We start from the raw sequence: 15,870 nt of genomic DNA on the forward strand, positions 1-15,870 counted from the left end.
ATACATTCCCTGGTATAACCACCCCCCAAACCACCTCATGTGGTCACTCCCAGGGTCTCTATATTTTAGATGAGAAAATTGAGGCTGACAGAGATAATGTACCTTTCTCCAATTATATAGCTAGTAAGCAGCATCTTTCCAGAATCTGAACTCCCAATCTCCTCAGACCATTGCAGTCTCCTTTTCCTCCCTTGATGAAGATTCCATTGACTAACAGTCCCACTACACCACCACTGACCCAGAAGATAAATGCATACATACATACTCTAAACTCACTCAGACCAGGAATCCCTTCAAGTACACACCTACTCCTGAAACACATACGTGACCAGGTTTCTGTTACTGGCATTTTTATACATTCCCCTCTTGTCGTCTCCACATCCCATTAAAGTGTAAATTCTTCAAGGTCCATAATCATGACTTTTACTTCCCTTGCCTCTCCCTGAAGCTCATATCCAACCAGAAAGCATTTAGTAAAGGTGGTGTAGGGAGCAAATGTGGACACGGGATTGGTGCCATCACCAAGGGGACGATTCATATTTGCCAAGAGTGCTTGCTCACTTTAAAGACAAACAGAACAGCCAGCTGCTAAGTCCCACCACTTTTACGCAAACTCCAGACCACCTTCACGTGGCTGAAAATGGCCGCCTCCCTGGGTCACACAGCTCACGGGACAACTGACCATCTGGACGTTTTCTGTGGGTTTGGCGCACCTGAGGATAAAGGGCGACACGAGCTTTCAGACCTTTTTTAACGTGGAATCTTAGCTGGGTGCTGAATCTAGAAGCTAAGCAAGGGTTTCCTCAGAGGGTGTTCTGCTGTTTTCTCCCTGTTTCAAGTGGCAACTCGTCGGCTCTGGGGCCAGAGCTGGATTCAAATCCTGACTAGGTCGCCCACTATTCACAGCCTTGTGCAAGCAAAGTCATATCCTGAGACACAGCTTCTCCTCCATAAAATGAGTACTACAATACACACCTTGAGAAATTGTTTTCAGGATTAACACTCAATGAAACAATTGTAAATCATTATGTTTAATGAAAGAAGCCAACCACAGATGAGTGTGGTCCCATTCCCATGAAGTTCAATAACAGGCAAAAACGAACCATGCCTGAACACATCGGAACTTTGATTACTTTGGGGCAGAGTTCAGGGATTGACTGGGAAGGACACAGGGGAGTTTTGGAGGGTGACAGAAGTTTCCTGTATCTTAGAGTGTTGGTTACACAGCTGTTAAATTCATCATATTGCACACTTACGATGCGTGCAATTTTATACATGTGGACTACACTTCAATTAAGAAAGACATAACTAAAATGAGATAATTTTGTAAAGCTCTAACAAATGCCAAGCAAACAATAAAGGTTATATTTTAGCCAATTAGTAACTATTTAATAAACATCCACTAAGTGCCAGACGCTGTGCTTGGTGATGGAGTTAGCACTGTGGTAAATCATCACTACGATTTACATGTGATTTGTAACTTACTGCTTAACAGTGTGGCTGGGCACAGATGGTGAGGCTCTAAAAGAGGTGAGGCCAAAAGCTGGCTGTGCCCACGGCACACACTAGGCAGCAAAAGGCACACCGTGGGGATGGGTGCCATCAGAAAGAGAGAAATTAGAGTGGAAGCAAGACTATAGGGAACGGGGGCCCAGGTAAGTATTGGCAACAGAAAGGGGGAATGACTGTGCCCAGGCAGCAGGCAGAGCACAGCAACGTGTGCCACTGAGTCACCGAGCAGGGGCCCTATCATCGCTGTGGGACCAGCGAGCCTTGGCAATGAGACTGGTCCAGGCACCAGGTTGGGACAGGCTAACCTAGTGCTGGCTGGTACTGAGTTGAACTAGGAGCCCACTGCCCCTAGAGGCTGAAGCAGGAGGTAACAAAAGATTTCAAGTATAAGGAGACATAGACATGGGGTCAGGGCACCAAGCAGATCCTGACACTAACACTTCCCAGGCTTTGAGGGTAAGCAGCTGATCTGTGAAGAATCATCTGTTAACAACATGTATTCTCAGACTAACAGGGGACTTCTGTGGGAATAGTCATACTTCCCGGGGCCTGCATAGGGTTCCTAGCATATACATTCTGTGTTCAAATAAAAAATGGTCTCTTTGGACTCTGATGGACCTGGGTTCAGAATTACCTCTGCCTCTTACTGTGTGACTTGACTTGGTGGGTCTCAGAGTCCTTCTCAATAAAATGGAGATGGATGTAGTACCTGTCTCTGAAGGCTATTAAAAAGACTCAATGAGGAGCAATACGGGCTTCTGGCCAAGATGGAGGCGTAGGTAGACACACTGTGCCTCCTCACACAACCAAAAGAAGGACAGCAACAATTTAAAAGCAAAAAAACAACCAGAACTGACAGAAAATCAAACTGTATGGAAGTCCGACAACCAAGGAGATAAGAAGCATTCATCCAGACCAGTAGGCGGGGCGGAGACGGGCAGCCAGGGTGGAGAGGACTCTCAGCAAGGCGGTGGCTGGTGGACCCAGTGAGGTGGCAGATTGTGGAATGGGGCAAACAGTGCAGCAGCTAGCAGACCCTGTGGCCCCACACTCACGCTTAGATAAACCGGGAGGAATGGCGGGGGAGCGAAGCAGACCATGCAACCCAGGGCTCCAGCACCGGGAAATAAAGCCTCAAACCTCTGATTGAAAACACCCATGGGGGTTGAGGCAGCAGGAGGAGAAACTCCCAGCTTCACAGGAGATTTCATTGGAGAGACCCACAGGGGCCTAGAGCCTGCACAAGCTCACCCACTTGGGAATCAGCACCAGAGGGGCCCAATTTGATTGTGGGTAGTGGAGGGGAGTGACTGAAATCTGGCAGAGAGTGGAACAAGCGCTATTGCTTCCCCTTGGCCCCTCCCCCACGTACAGAGTCACAGCTCAGCAACCAGTGTTACCCCACCCCGGTGAACACCTAAGGCTCTACCCCTTTAGGTAACAGGCACATCAAGACAAAAAAAATGGCCCAAAGAAGAACAGATCAAAGCTCCAGAAAAAATACAACTAAGCAACAAAGAGATAGCCAACCTATCAGATGCACAGTTCAAAACACTGGTAATCAGGAAGCTCACAGAATTGGTTGAATTTGGTGGCAAATTAGATGAAAAAATAAAGGCTATGCTAAGAGAAACAAAGGAAAATGTACAGGGAACCAATAGTGATGAGAAGGAAACTGGGACTCAAATCAATGGTATGGACCAGAAGGAAGAAACAAACATCCAACCAGAAAAGAAGGAAGAAACAAGAACTTGGAAAAATGAGGAGAGGCTTAGGAACCTCCAGGACACCTTGAAACGTTCCAACATCCGAATTATAGGGGTGCCAGAAGGAGAAGAGGAAGAACAAAAAATTGAAAACTTATTTGAACAAATAATGGAGAACTTCCCCGATCTGGCAAAGGAAATAGACTTCTGGGAAGTCCAGGAAGCTCAGAGAGTCCCAAAGAAGCTGGACCCAAGGAGGAACACACCAAGGCACATCATAATTACATCACCCAAGATTAAACGCAAGGACCTACATCCAAGATTACTGTATCCAGCAAAGCTATCATTTAGAATGGAAGGGAAGATAAAGTGCTTCTCAGATAAGGTCAAGTTAAAGAAGCTCATCATCACCAAGCCCTTATTATATGAAATGTTCAAGGGAGTTACCTAAGAAAAAGAAGATCAAAAATAGGAACAGTAAAAATGACAGCAAACTCACAGTTATTAACGACCACACCTAAAACAAAAACGAGAGCAAACTAGGCAAACAACTAGAACATGAGGGTTTTCAATAAGGGAGTGGGAGGGGGAGAGGGGGGTAAAGGTACAGAGAATAAGTAGCATAGATGATAGGTGGAAAATAGACAGGGGGAGGGCAAAAATAGTGTAGGAAATGTAGAAGCCAAAGAACTTATAAGTATGACCCATGGACATGAACTATGGGGGGGGAATGTGGGAGGGAGGGGGTGAGCAGGATGGAGTGGAGTGGGGGGGGGAATGGGACAACTGTAATAGCATAATCGATAAATATATTTTTTTAAAAAGAAGACTCAATGAGATAACATTCATAAAATTCATAATGGAGCCGACACACAGTAAGTGTCCAACAACGTGAAGCACTGTGATTAAGAGCTGAGAGACACACCGAGCATGTGCTTTAGTTTCACACAAAAAACACAAATGGCAAAAATCTTGGGGTTGTCACTCACTGTTTTATTCATGCCATCTATATGTAAGGCCACTTGAAGAATTTCCTTTTCATACAAGTAAAGTCTGGTTTATCTCATATCCTAATAGTAGAAATCTCTAACCTACAATATTTCCAAATTTACCAGAAACGATGTCCATAATAGTAGCCTCAATGCCCTAGAAAATTCTGATGCCTGGTCCGAAATTCCCTACAATTTGCCTTGATGCAATCTCATTATTCTTTGTGAATTAGCAATGCATTTTGGTATCAAAATAATAAGAACCGCATTCCCGGACCAGTCAAGATAACTGAGTTCACTGTGAAATGGGGCAGACGCAATTGCAGAGGGCTCAAACTTGCAGCATCCTTCGACACTGTTTTAACATGACCCCATAGTGAGCGGGAAAACTCTGGAGAAGGTAGGGAACCAAGCTTGTGTACACAGAACATTATAGCTGTGTTTGATTCGGGGTAATGACGCTGTTTCAGGTGGTCCATTCCCAAAATATATCCCTGAGGCTCAGGTTCACAAGTTGGGTGGCCCACCCATTTCTTCTTAAGAGCAGTCAATGGAAATAGATTTCACCAAGAGATTTCAAATTTGTCTTGCTTCCCCATAAACCTTTTGATATACTTTCTAACATTTAATAATTAGATTAAAATGTAGCAAGTAAGGGTCTGTTGCCCTTCTGGGGTCTGTCCCAGTTAAGAAACAATGTGGAAAAAAATAAATGTTAGCCAGCACAATAGAGGGGTCACCTTACACACTGCTCATAGGCCATGCACGCTGTCTTCTCTTACACACGGCTGCTAGTGCCCTGCCGCCGAGTGACAAAATAGTAGATTGTATAAGCAGAAGCAGCAAGCACTAAAATGATAACTCTCTATATTGAGTAAAACAGAGTCAGGGATTCCTTTGTAACTTTCGGAAGTCTTATATAGAAGAATGCTAGGTCAGAATATTAGAATTAATTATTTTCCCATATTTTTTCCACTCATCCCATTTTAGCATCTTCTCAATACCTGAATGACTCAAAGGTCAAGTATTCCTTTCCAGATATATTTCCAGCCTCCACAGTAAGATTTTTTTAATCCTCACTCAAGAATATGATTTTATTGATTTTAGAGAAGAAGAGGAAGAGAGAGAGAAAGGTGGAGGGGGGGGTATTGATGTGAGAGAAAAACATCAATTGGTTGCCTCCCATATGTGCCCCAACCAGGGATTGAACTCGCAGCTGGGTATGTGCCCTGATTGGGAAGTGAACTTGCAACCTTTTGGTATGTGGGATAATATTCCAACAAACTGAGCCACCAGCCAGGGCCACAGCAAGATTTTTAAACTCACATGTCACACCAGTCCAATAAATTAATTGATTTGTATAGTCTGATGATCTTATAAGCAATTTGAGAGATGCATTGGTATTTTGTTCATTTCAAAATGTATGGACGTGTTTTGAGTTTTGAAAATCCCTATGTAATAACACTTGGGAAGAAATACCCTGGCTGGTGTGGCTCAGTGGATTGAGTGCCGGACTACAAACCAAAGGGTCACCAGTTCGATTCCCAGTTAAGGCACATGCCTGTGTTGGGAGCCAGGTCCCCAGTAGGGGAGCACATGAGAGGCAACCACACATTGATATTTCTCTCCATCTCTTTCTCCCTCTCTTCCCCTCTCTAAAAATAAATAAATAAGCATTTGGGAAGAATCCCAAATTCTGGCCACTCAGAGGCTTACTTGCAAATGAGTGGGTATCCTCCTATACCCTCCGCTACCTGAGCAATGGCCTACCCCACGATGATGTTAAGTACAATCTTGTTGCAGGACTAAGAACAGTAAGTAGTACTGCTTTTCTTTTCCCCGTCACTAGTTGGAATCTACTGCAGTGGAACCTAGCTTTTGCATTTCCCACCCTGGGCTTTCTGCTCCCTCTTTTGAATATACATCTTTAACTAATCAGCAAATACATGCCAAGAAATATCCTTCCTACCAAACACGCGTTGTCATTGTTGCCTCAGCATTACTCTGTCAGGCTCAACTGATAATAAACAGGATTAAAGCCTTTAACCCTTAGTGAAATTAAATGATGTGCTCTCCTGGTAGGCGCATTCCTCTCCTTCGAAGGAAGGTGCACATACCCACACACACACAGAGAACTGACATTTATCATCATCTTTTTAAAGAGAAATAATGAAAGCTATGACAAGAAAACAAAAACAAAGCAACCTCACCTGTAAAGAGGCATGGGAACTCGATGGCAACACTGAGTCTCCCCATTTCCCAAGTTCCAGAACTGATTTAGTGAGCTCCAGAACATCATGGAAATAGGCAGTCCTGGGGTTTAGTTCACTGAGCGATTTTACACTGAGAACATCTTCCATAATGCAAAGAGCAGGTTTCATCCAGCCTAGCACACCTCACACTGACATCACTTCTCACCAGAGGGAAAAAAATTGCTTTTTAAATATTGACTTTCTCAGTCACTGCCAAGGTCAACCAGTCAGCCATGAACCACATTTGTTGCTGCCATCTTATACAGATCGTGAACTCTGCTGCTTGCCAAGAAGCATCTCCAGGGCAATAGCTAAGCCGCAGTAACTGTCCTGAGCTGAGATTCCAGGCATCTGAGCCAGAAGTATAGGGAATAACTGTCTTCCTCAAGTTAGGAGTCACCACTCAATTTCCTAGTCTCATGTCTCAGTGACACCTCGAGTCTCTGCATTCTGAGTCCTTACCCTTCACTGCAAAGGGCCCAGGCCAACCTTGCCCTGTGGAACCCATCCTCCCCCACCCCCCATCATCATCATCATTGCCAGCAATTATATAACATTTACTATGGGCCAGGCACTGTTCTTAATTATTTTACATCTATTACTATCTCTACTACAACTACTAGTAATATAGCTACTGCTTCTATAGCATGTCAGGTACTGTTTCAAATATTTTACACATGTAATCCTCATAACACCCCTAGCAGTTAGGCACTATTATTATCCTTGTCTCACACACAAGAAAACTGCAGTTAAGTAACTCACCTTAAGGCACATCTAGTAAGTGGAGGAGCTGAACTTCTCTACAGGCTGCCTGGCTCTAGATCCTGCTGTCTACACATGCCCTGTGATCCCATGGGGAAGACAGACTTATAACAACCAGTCATAATTCCAGGTTCCTTTAGAGAGGGATGCAGAAGGGGTTTCTGAGACCTGGTCCACCTTCTTGGAGAAAGGACTATTGGGATGAATATTGAAAGATCATGAGTAAGTCAGGGAGAAAAGTAAAGGAAGCACTTTTCCGAAGGGTGGGATAGTGCACAGACCTGGTGGTGAGAGGAAAGAATGGCTTTTCAGGAACTTCAGGCAGTTCTATAAAGTTAGAGCAAAGGGTGTAGAAGAGAAGGATTAAGAGAGTACGGTACATAGTTCTGACCCCAGTCCACAGCAGCCCTGCCGCTCATCTAAGGTTAGACCGATCCTGAGGGTGACAGGGGCCTCTAGGCCAAAGGACTTCATATCATGTCACACATGACCTTCCTTTTCAGAAATATCCCTCAGTAGCCCTATGGCAATCACACTAGACAAAAGACAGAAGCTAGTTAGGAAGCTATGAGCATAGTCTAGGTGAGAAACAATGAGAGTCTGAACTAATACGTCAATCGTTATAAGCATAGGAGAAGATACCCAGTCTGGAGTGTTTCGATACTGCTTTCATAAAAACACGCCTGTCTAGACATGGGATTCCTAAAGTTCTTTTCCCTTAGAGGACTTGACTGTAGTCCACCCATTCTCCATGAGTCTCACAGGTATACTGTCATATTTGCAATTACACATAAATGAGCTCACCGTTTCACATTCCATTGTACTCGAGCTCAACTGCTGAGCTGTCTTCAATACATGACAAAAGATTTAATTAGTCAAAATACTAATAGCCTATGTCTCTCTAATCAAAAAATCTTTATTATCATCATCTTCTTTCATGTGAAGCAACTTTTACTACAGGAATTTAAAAAAATATCTCTATCATGTCTCACCTTGAGCCATGGTTCTTAAGATAATGTCCATAACTTATAACCTGCCAGGAAGCCACAGGCCAGATGACCTCTTACAATATCTGTGCAAATAAGTGATACCACACCTGGCTCACACTAGATTCTCAAAGTGTTTATTGAGGAAAAAAAATCAATCAGTGAAACCTATAATAGGACTTGGGTGTGGAAAATTATTATTTAATATCTCACAAACCTACATATCATCCCGTGACATTCTCACAAAGTCTTTGCCATTTTACCTCTTTTCTTTAACAAGGTCTGTTATTGGATGCCTTAACTCCAAACACAGCAGTTTAGGTGATTCAGGTGATGGTGGCCCAGTGGCCAAAGAGTTTGAGAACTGCTGCAAAGGGACTTAGAAGATTTCAAAGAAACCACTCATAAGCGTTATAATCACCAGGACCTAGATTCGAAGTCATTTGAAACAGCAGGTAACTAAAAATATTCCATAGGCCACTAGGATTTTCAAGCTGGAACAGACTGGCCCAGAAAGGTGAAAGGATTTATCCAAGGTCACACAGCCAGTCAATGGCAAAATTGAGACCAGGACACACGATTCTTAATTCCTATACCTGTGTTCTTTTCACTATTCCATGCTACCTGTTCACTTTTTGTGGAAATATTACTAAAATCTAATTTGAAACTTGACAGTGTACAAGCCAAGGACATGTAAATAATGCTGAGATGGTAAACAGGCCTCAGAAATCCTAGTGTTTAGTCCTAATTTGTCCCTGGCTAGTTGAATGGTCACTTAATTTTTAAATCTCAGCTTTCCTGTTTGCTAAAGGCAGTAAGCTCACCAGCCCTGCTTCTCACTGCCCATGAGGCTGGGTGCTTTCTCCCCCACAGCTGCTTCCCCTCTGTTTAGAAATCTGTTCATAGCATCCCTGTTCAAGACCCTGTCTCCAGCTCACCATACAACCTGGTTTTCCCTCTTTCCTTTTATAATCAGATTGCTGAGAAGAATCTACACTCACAGCCACCCCATGCTCTGGGTCAGAAGTAGCCCCACAAAGTCTTAGCTGGGAGACCTGGGGCAAGTCACTTACCCTCTCCGAACCCTGATTCCTCATGTGTAACATGGAGCTATTCATTGTTTCCCTCTCCGATTGGTTAGGAGGTTTCAATGAGATAATCACGATAAGGCACGTAATCATTCATTCAACAAATATTGACTCAGTATCTGTTATGCATCAGGTGGTATTCTTAGCACTGGGGATACAGCAGTAAACCCAAATAAGTGTGAGCCCTCATTTCTATAAGGCCTGAGTACTCCACTTCTGCGAGTTTTCCGCCACCTCCCCACTGCCCTTTGGATGCTTACAATAAGGTAAATAGAGCATGTCTCTTTGCCTTAGAACTTGCTGGAGCTGAGCACAATAACATAGGCGAAACTACTGTTAAGAACTGTAAAAAAATAAATAAATAAAAACCACAAATGGAAGGGGTTTTTATTAGCACTTCTCAAGCAGAAGCAACAATTTGGCAAACCTGACTCAATATTGCCTTTCCCTCCTTGGGATGCTAGAATTCATGATGAATTAAAATCTTCCTCAGGTACCTAGGTAAGATACCAAAGTGCTACCCCAGTAAATTAGTGTACCTTCTATTTGAGTCTCCAGGCCACAGAATTTGCAAATCTGTTTAAAGTGAAGTCTCCTTCAGTGGGATTTTCTTAACCACCTCCAGATCTGCCTTCTCACACTGACCTCCTCCCACTCTGTGCTGTTTTATGCATGTCTCCGCATTCCCACAAGGCCCTAAGCTCCTGGACAGCGAGGAATGTGCCTGGTTCACCCTGTCATCCTCTCCCTCTTTTAAACATGTGCCTGGACACAGAGTAGGCCCACATGAAGGTTTATGGGTGAATAGCCACAAGGATCCAGGCCCTGGAGAGGGCAGTGTATTTCAGTGGCCACCCTGTCTGCCACACTCACGACATTTTTCTTTTCAAGTCCACCAGTGTGCTTTATAAGTAAATAGAAAGTGCTAACCTTAGCATATTCAAAAGAACGTTTTAGCGTGCAGCAATTAGGTTATCTCTTGGTTATTTATTTCTTCGGCTTGTTATTAGCTCTGTGCAGAATATTATTCTAATTATGTCAGCCCAATCAGCAGTATTGCATGTCCAGGCTCATTTCCATTAGTTTGAGCTTTGTCTTTCACACTGTGATACTAATTCAATGAGACATCAAACATTTAAATCGACCCGGGATGCCGAGGTCAGGCAGTTTTGCCCTTCCACTCTATTAGCACTTGGGTGTAATTGTGTTTGTCACTCCCCACATGACTAATAGTATCAGGGTGACTATTGGAGCACAAATGAGCAATGCGCTAATATATTATTTTGTTCTATAATATCAATATGTGTTTATTCAGTGCTCGTGCTAGCCAACTTGAAACGGTCACTTTAATACAACCAAATAACCTGCTTCTACTCCCAGCGAAGCATTTATTTGGAACATTTGCTAGATTTTTAATAAAATCTGGCCAAAGGGGAGAAAATAAAAATAGTTGCTGGGAAAAGGCACAGTGAAGATCTCAAAATTCAGAGCCTCTAGAAACAGCAGTGAGAACTTGGAAACCACAAAAACAAAATGTAGAATGCAACTTTCTTACCTCCTCAGGGTACTTTGCAAAACTCTTTCATTCCGTGGTAAATAGTTTAAAAATCAAGGCACAGCCATGTTTAAACTAGTATAAACTTGACCTGGAGTTAGCTGGAGTTGTTGATCTCCATGACTGTTTTTGAGAGTTAGGGAAATAGAGGAAATTAGCAAGCAAAAATAAAAGTTTTCAGAAATTTGTTAAATTGGTTTTGTTTCCATGACAGGGTAGTCACTTGACCATGAATTTTATTCCTGAGACCCCCAACAAGCCCCAAATCATATGGCTACCCTTATCATTATGAGACTTAAAATTTGAATGTTTGTATAACATAGTGTTACCCATAGCCTTTTGGTTTCTTATTTCACATTTTAGCATCTAAAAAATGACAAGGGAAGCTGGTTTGGCAAGAGGTCTGAGTCAGCACCGTGTACTACTTGGTCAGGAGGCACTATTGATTCTAACGGGAATCCTATTCCTGGGGCTCACTGCCTTTTCCTAATCACCAAATCACCACAGGGCAGACTTTGTTACTCCCATGCTCTAAATGAAAAACTTATGCCCAGAGAGGTGGGCATCCAAGCTCAAGATCCCACAGCTTGCCAACGACAAAGCCAGAACCGAGTCTGCATGGTGATGACTTACTGCTCCAAAAGCACATGGTGCCTGCCCACAGCCCAGAGTTTGGGTCACTGCGGCTCCCGCACCAGCCCTTATCCAGGCTGTGATTCAGTCCCGGCTCCTCGTACATTCCCTATAGCCCCTGCTTGGTGCTCGGCCCGGGGTGACTTATCTATGTTCTCCAAATCATAAACTTCTTAAATATCAGAACTAAACCCAGCTTTGACACTGATATTGAAATTATCAGGTAGGAAATTTAAAATAACTATGATTATTGTTTATTCGTGACAAACATAGATGCAAAAATTCTCACAAAATATTAGCAAACCAAACTCAGCAATACATTAAAAGGACCATACGCCACCTTCAAGTGGGATTTATTCCAGGGATGCAAAGATAGTCCAACATCCACACCCCAATGGGAGACACCACATCAATAAAACGAAGGATAAAAATCATGTGATCACCCCAGTAGATGCAGAAAAAGCATTTGACAAAATTAAACATCTCTTCATAACAAAAACTCTCAACAAACTAGGGAGAAAGGAAACATACCTCAACATAATAAAAGCCACAGCAAATATTACATTCAATGGTAAAAGCTGAAAAGTTTTCCTCTAAGACTAGTAACAAGACAAGAATGTCTACTCTTACTTTTATTCAACATTGTATTGGGAGTCCTCACCAGAGTACTCAGTCAAGAAAAAGAAATAAATAGCACCCAAATCAGAAAGTAAGAAATAAAACTGTTCCTATTTGCAGACAATCTTATATAGAGAAAACCCCAAAGACACCACTAAAAAACTCTTAGAACTAATGAACAAATACAGAAAAGTTGTAGGATAAAAAATCAATATATAAAAATCAGGTGCATTTGTATGCACTAAAAATGAACTATCAGAAAGAGAAATTAAGAAAACAATCCCATTCATAACTGCATCAAAAAGAACAAAATACCCAGGAACAAATTGAGAGCCAGAGAGCAGGTCAGTGGCTGCCTGAGGCTGAGGGGAGCGGGGACAGAACTGGGGACCAACTATCAGGGGCACAGGCTCTGTACGGGCAATGGAAATGCTCTAAACACGGGCTGTGGTGATGGTCGCACAGCTCTTTCGGTTCTCTAAAATCATTGAGTTACACACTCAGAGTAGGCACTATAAATTATAGCTCAGTAAAGCTGTTAAGACATGTTGGGAATGGCCCTGCCTGGTTTCAGAAGCTGTAACCCTCCATGGCTAAGGCTGATAAAGGACCAGGGGACCATAAGCCACTAAGAAGACAAAGCTTATCTTTCTGGTAGGAGCTCCATCTCTGCCGCCTTTTACCTTGGGTGGATGACTGGTTAGCCAATGACAGGTAAGAGTCTTCAAGGGAGAGATGACCTAAGACAGGCATGGTCGTGAAGGGGCCCTCAGGGAAGGATTTGAGAGGCTATAGGAAAAGGGGGGTTATGGATCCTCGCCCCCCAGCTTTGACATAGCCTGAGTCCTCATTCTGTCTGCAAAGAAGTCTCCTAATCTCTTGGCTGCTTTACCTCACCTGCCTGACTCAAGCCTGAAACTGTGCCTGAGGTGAGTGCGGCCCTATGCTGGAAAGGGCGGGTCCCCTGGGTGATCAGGCCTAAGAAAGAATACATAAAACCCTGTGAAACTGGATTTGCTAAGAATACCCTCAATTTAAATGATAAGGGTCCAAGCATAGAATGCGTTTGTTTCCCCAAAGTTTTATGGCCCTTTAGCTATCTGACCCTGACTCAGAATAAGCCCTCATAGTTCTTTGAGTGTTATCTATTGTTTGATTATTACACCTGACAGTGATTGATGAGCTTTACCTGTATTCCTATGCAAATCAAACCCAATAAAAGCCCATTGAGGAACAGGTTCCTGGCCCTTCTCCTTTGAGAGATCGGCTACTTTTCCTCCCCAAGCAGATCATGTCTTGGTAGATTTATTCTCATCCGTGGTGGACAGGGGGCTCTGCGGGCAAAGTTCCCCGACAAAGAAATATTTCCAGAGTTTTCTGGTGGAAAAGAGAATAATATCATTCCATACTGTTCAAATAGGCAGAATGAAACTTCATAGACAGTAATTCTAGGGAGTTAAAATTTTAACCAATATGAGGAAGTACATACACTGACAATCAAAGTTATTTAACAGGAATAACTTTGATTCCTCAAGCAAATGTGCTGACCCCATTAGCTGGCCAACCCGAGAGGCATTCCTGACCCCTTCTCCTCTGTCAATGGAACCTAGAGTTTGCAGTGTGACTAGCTGGAAGTGCTATAACTTGCAGCAAATGAATTTGAATGGATAAGCTTACCTTTCCGCAGAAGTAGTCCAAAAGGGCTGAATAACTTCCTGCCAGGAAAAGTATGGAATATTCCTATAGGAGAGAGAGGACGATATAATTACTTGGTTAAAATCAAACACCTTTTAATCATACTTGTTTGAAAAAACACTTCCATTACACAGGTGTTCCTTGAATTATAAAAAGCAGTAATCACCATGGAGTGGAGTATCCACTGTGTATGTGGATATATATATATATATATCACCACACACACACACACACACACACACACACACACACACACACACACACGATCTTTTGTTCCCTGAGGCACTTTGGAAATCAAAGAGACTACTTTTACTAGGAGATACAAAGCACACAAAGGTATCAAGACTTGGCCTCTACCCTCTAGGCTCTAGAAAGACGATCCAAGTAGAGGCAGCTGAGCACACCTGGAGCAGTTAGCACATATCAGACACTGTACAATTAAGCCCTATATTGTGGGGTATGAATACAATTAAATTCTGTAAAATTCTGTAACAGATGCCTTTCAGGTCCACCAGGATTAAAATATGCTACCTGATGGCAAAACCATGCAACTGACTGAACTGTTCACACCCAAAACACGGTTATTTTGAACAAGTATTCCTCTGAAGGCTTCTGACACCAACATGCTATTAGATAATATCCATCAAGTGATTCCATAGGAAGAAGAGAAATCAGTGCTTTAGAACGAAGTCATTTAAAACAGGCTCCCTGAGATCATTCTGGCTGTGCAAATTCCATGGTGGATTATTGCTTGAATTTCGCTCATCTCTAGTGTCTATACAGGAGATATGCCGGTGAAAGTTTTGCTGGATAAATGCAATTCAAGTACTGCTGTAAGGACAGGACCACAATTGGATTTCTTCCTTACATTTGTCCATCTGCAGTCTTGCCTTCTGTTACTCTAGGATTGTGCGGACCAGCACAGTCACTAAGGCCTGCATTATTTTAACACTGCATGGAAAAGCTCCAAGATAAGGAGTTTTTTAAAGTGCTGTTATCAGGATTAAAACCCTTTAACATATGCACTGGTTGGGTTAACAAATGATCTGCTACAAATATTTTCTCATTTGAAGCTGACTTTAGTAACAGTAAACGTAATTTAGAGATGCTTTTCTAGGAATTCTGAGTCACTCACTCTGTCCTCCTCCCTCTACCCATGAGTGAATTTGAATACAAGGGGTTTGAAGAGGTGATGGGTATCTGCACTCCAGGAGATAATCTGTCCCCTTGCAAAGCTGATGAGCTCTTTTGGGACTGAATCCGGAAAGCTTTGCCCCTTTACCACCCCGTTCACACAACTGGGAGCGGAAAGGACCCATCACCCCAAGTAATAAATGAGCTGCTGAGATTTCATCTGCCTCAACCTTCACCAGGACAGACTTGGTGTCTAAATTTGCAGACAGCTTTTACCTGCTGATAGAACATTTGAGATGGAAACCCCTAGAAATGGAATGAAAATAGCTTGAGCAATATGCTTCTCTTGGCTCCTAAATAATTATCTTCATAACAACTTAGTTGCCATGAAAATTAAAAATATCGTATCTGTCGCCTTCTTTGTTCAACTTCTAATTAGCACACACTATCTGACCTCATTATTCTCCATGCCCAAATCTGACTTTTTAGCAAACAAACCAACTTGTCTGTGCCCTTTGCAAAGGAGCACATCCCAAGTGCCTTGGGCTGCTTAAAGAACTGAAGCTATTCACTGTCAACAGATTTTTTTAAGAAAATTTTTTTACTCTAGAGCAATACACTGCATACATTTAAAATGGTGTACTTTACATCTGATATTTTCTCTGATTCCCTTCTAAAAGTTGTTACATTCTCAAATTTTCTCAACTTAATATTCAACTTAATGAAGTAAGTACCTCATAGAGTTCTGTTTTGCCTTTACCTTATGTGGCATTTATTCAAGTGCTATCTATTGCCATCCTTGTTTCTAAACTAGTTTTATAATCATTTCATACATTCCTTCCACGGTGTATTTCTTTGCCTTCAGAATGTGTATATCAGAACTTAAACATTGGTCACTATGGCATTTGTGCATTTACTTGGTTCTACTACTGAAAACCAG

General features: G+C 42.5%; 1 long non-coding RNA gene across 1 annotated transcript in view; it reads right to left on the bottom strand.

Annotated features, from left to right (window-relative positions):
- The window catches only part of LOC123480513 (uncharacterized), a 113,511-nt gene extending 100,046 nt beyond the window's left edge, over positions 1–13,465 (bottom strand). The window contains exon 1 of the long non-coding RNA XR_006656550.2: positions 13,291–13,465. This is a non-coding gene — a long non-coding RNA (uncharacterized lncRNA). The remainder of the gene's footprint in view (positions 1–13,290) is intronic.
- Between the last annotated feature and the right edge of the window lie 2,405 nt (positions 13,466–15,870).

Source organism: Desmodus rotundus, chromosome 7, assembly GCF_022682495.2.
Source record: "Desmodus rotundus isolate HL8 chromosome 7, HLdesRot8A.1, whole genome shotgun sequence".
Taxonomy (NCBI): domain Eukaryota; kingdom Metazoa; phylum Chordata; class Mammalia; order Chiroptera; family Phyllostomidae; genus Desmodus; species Desmodus rotundus.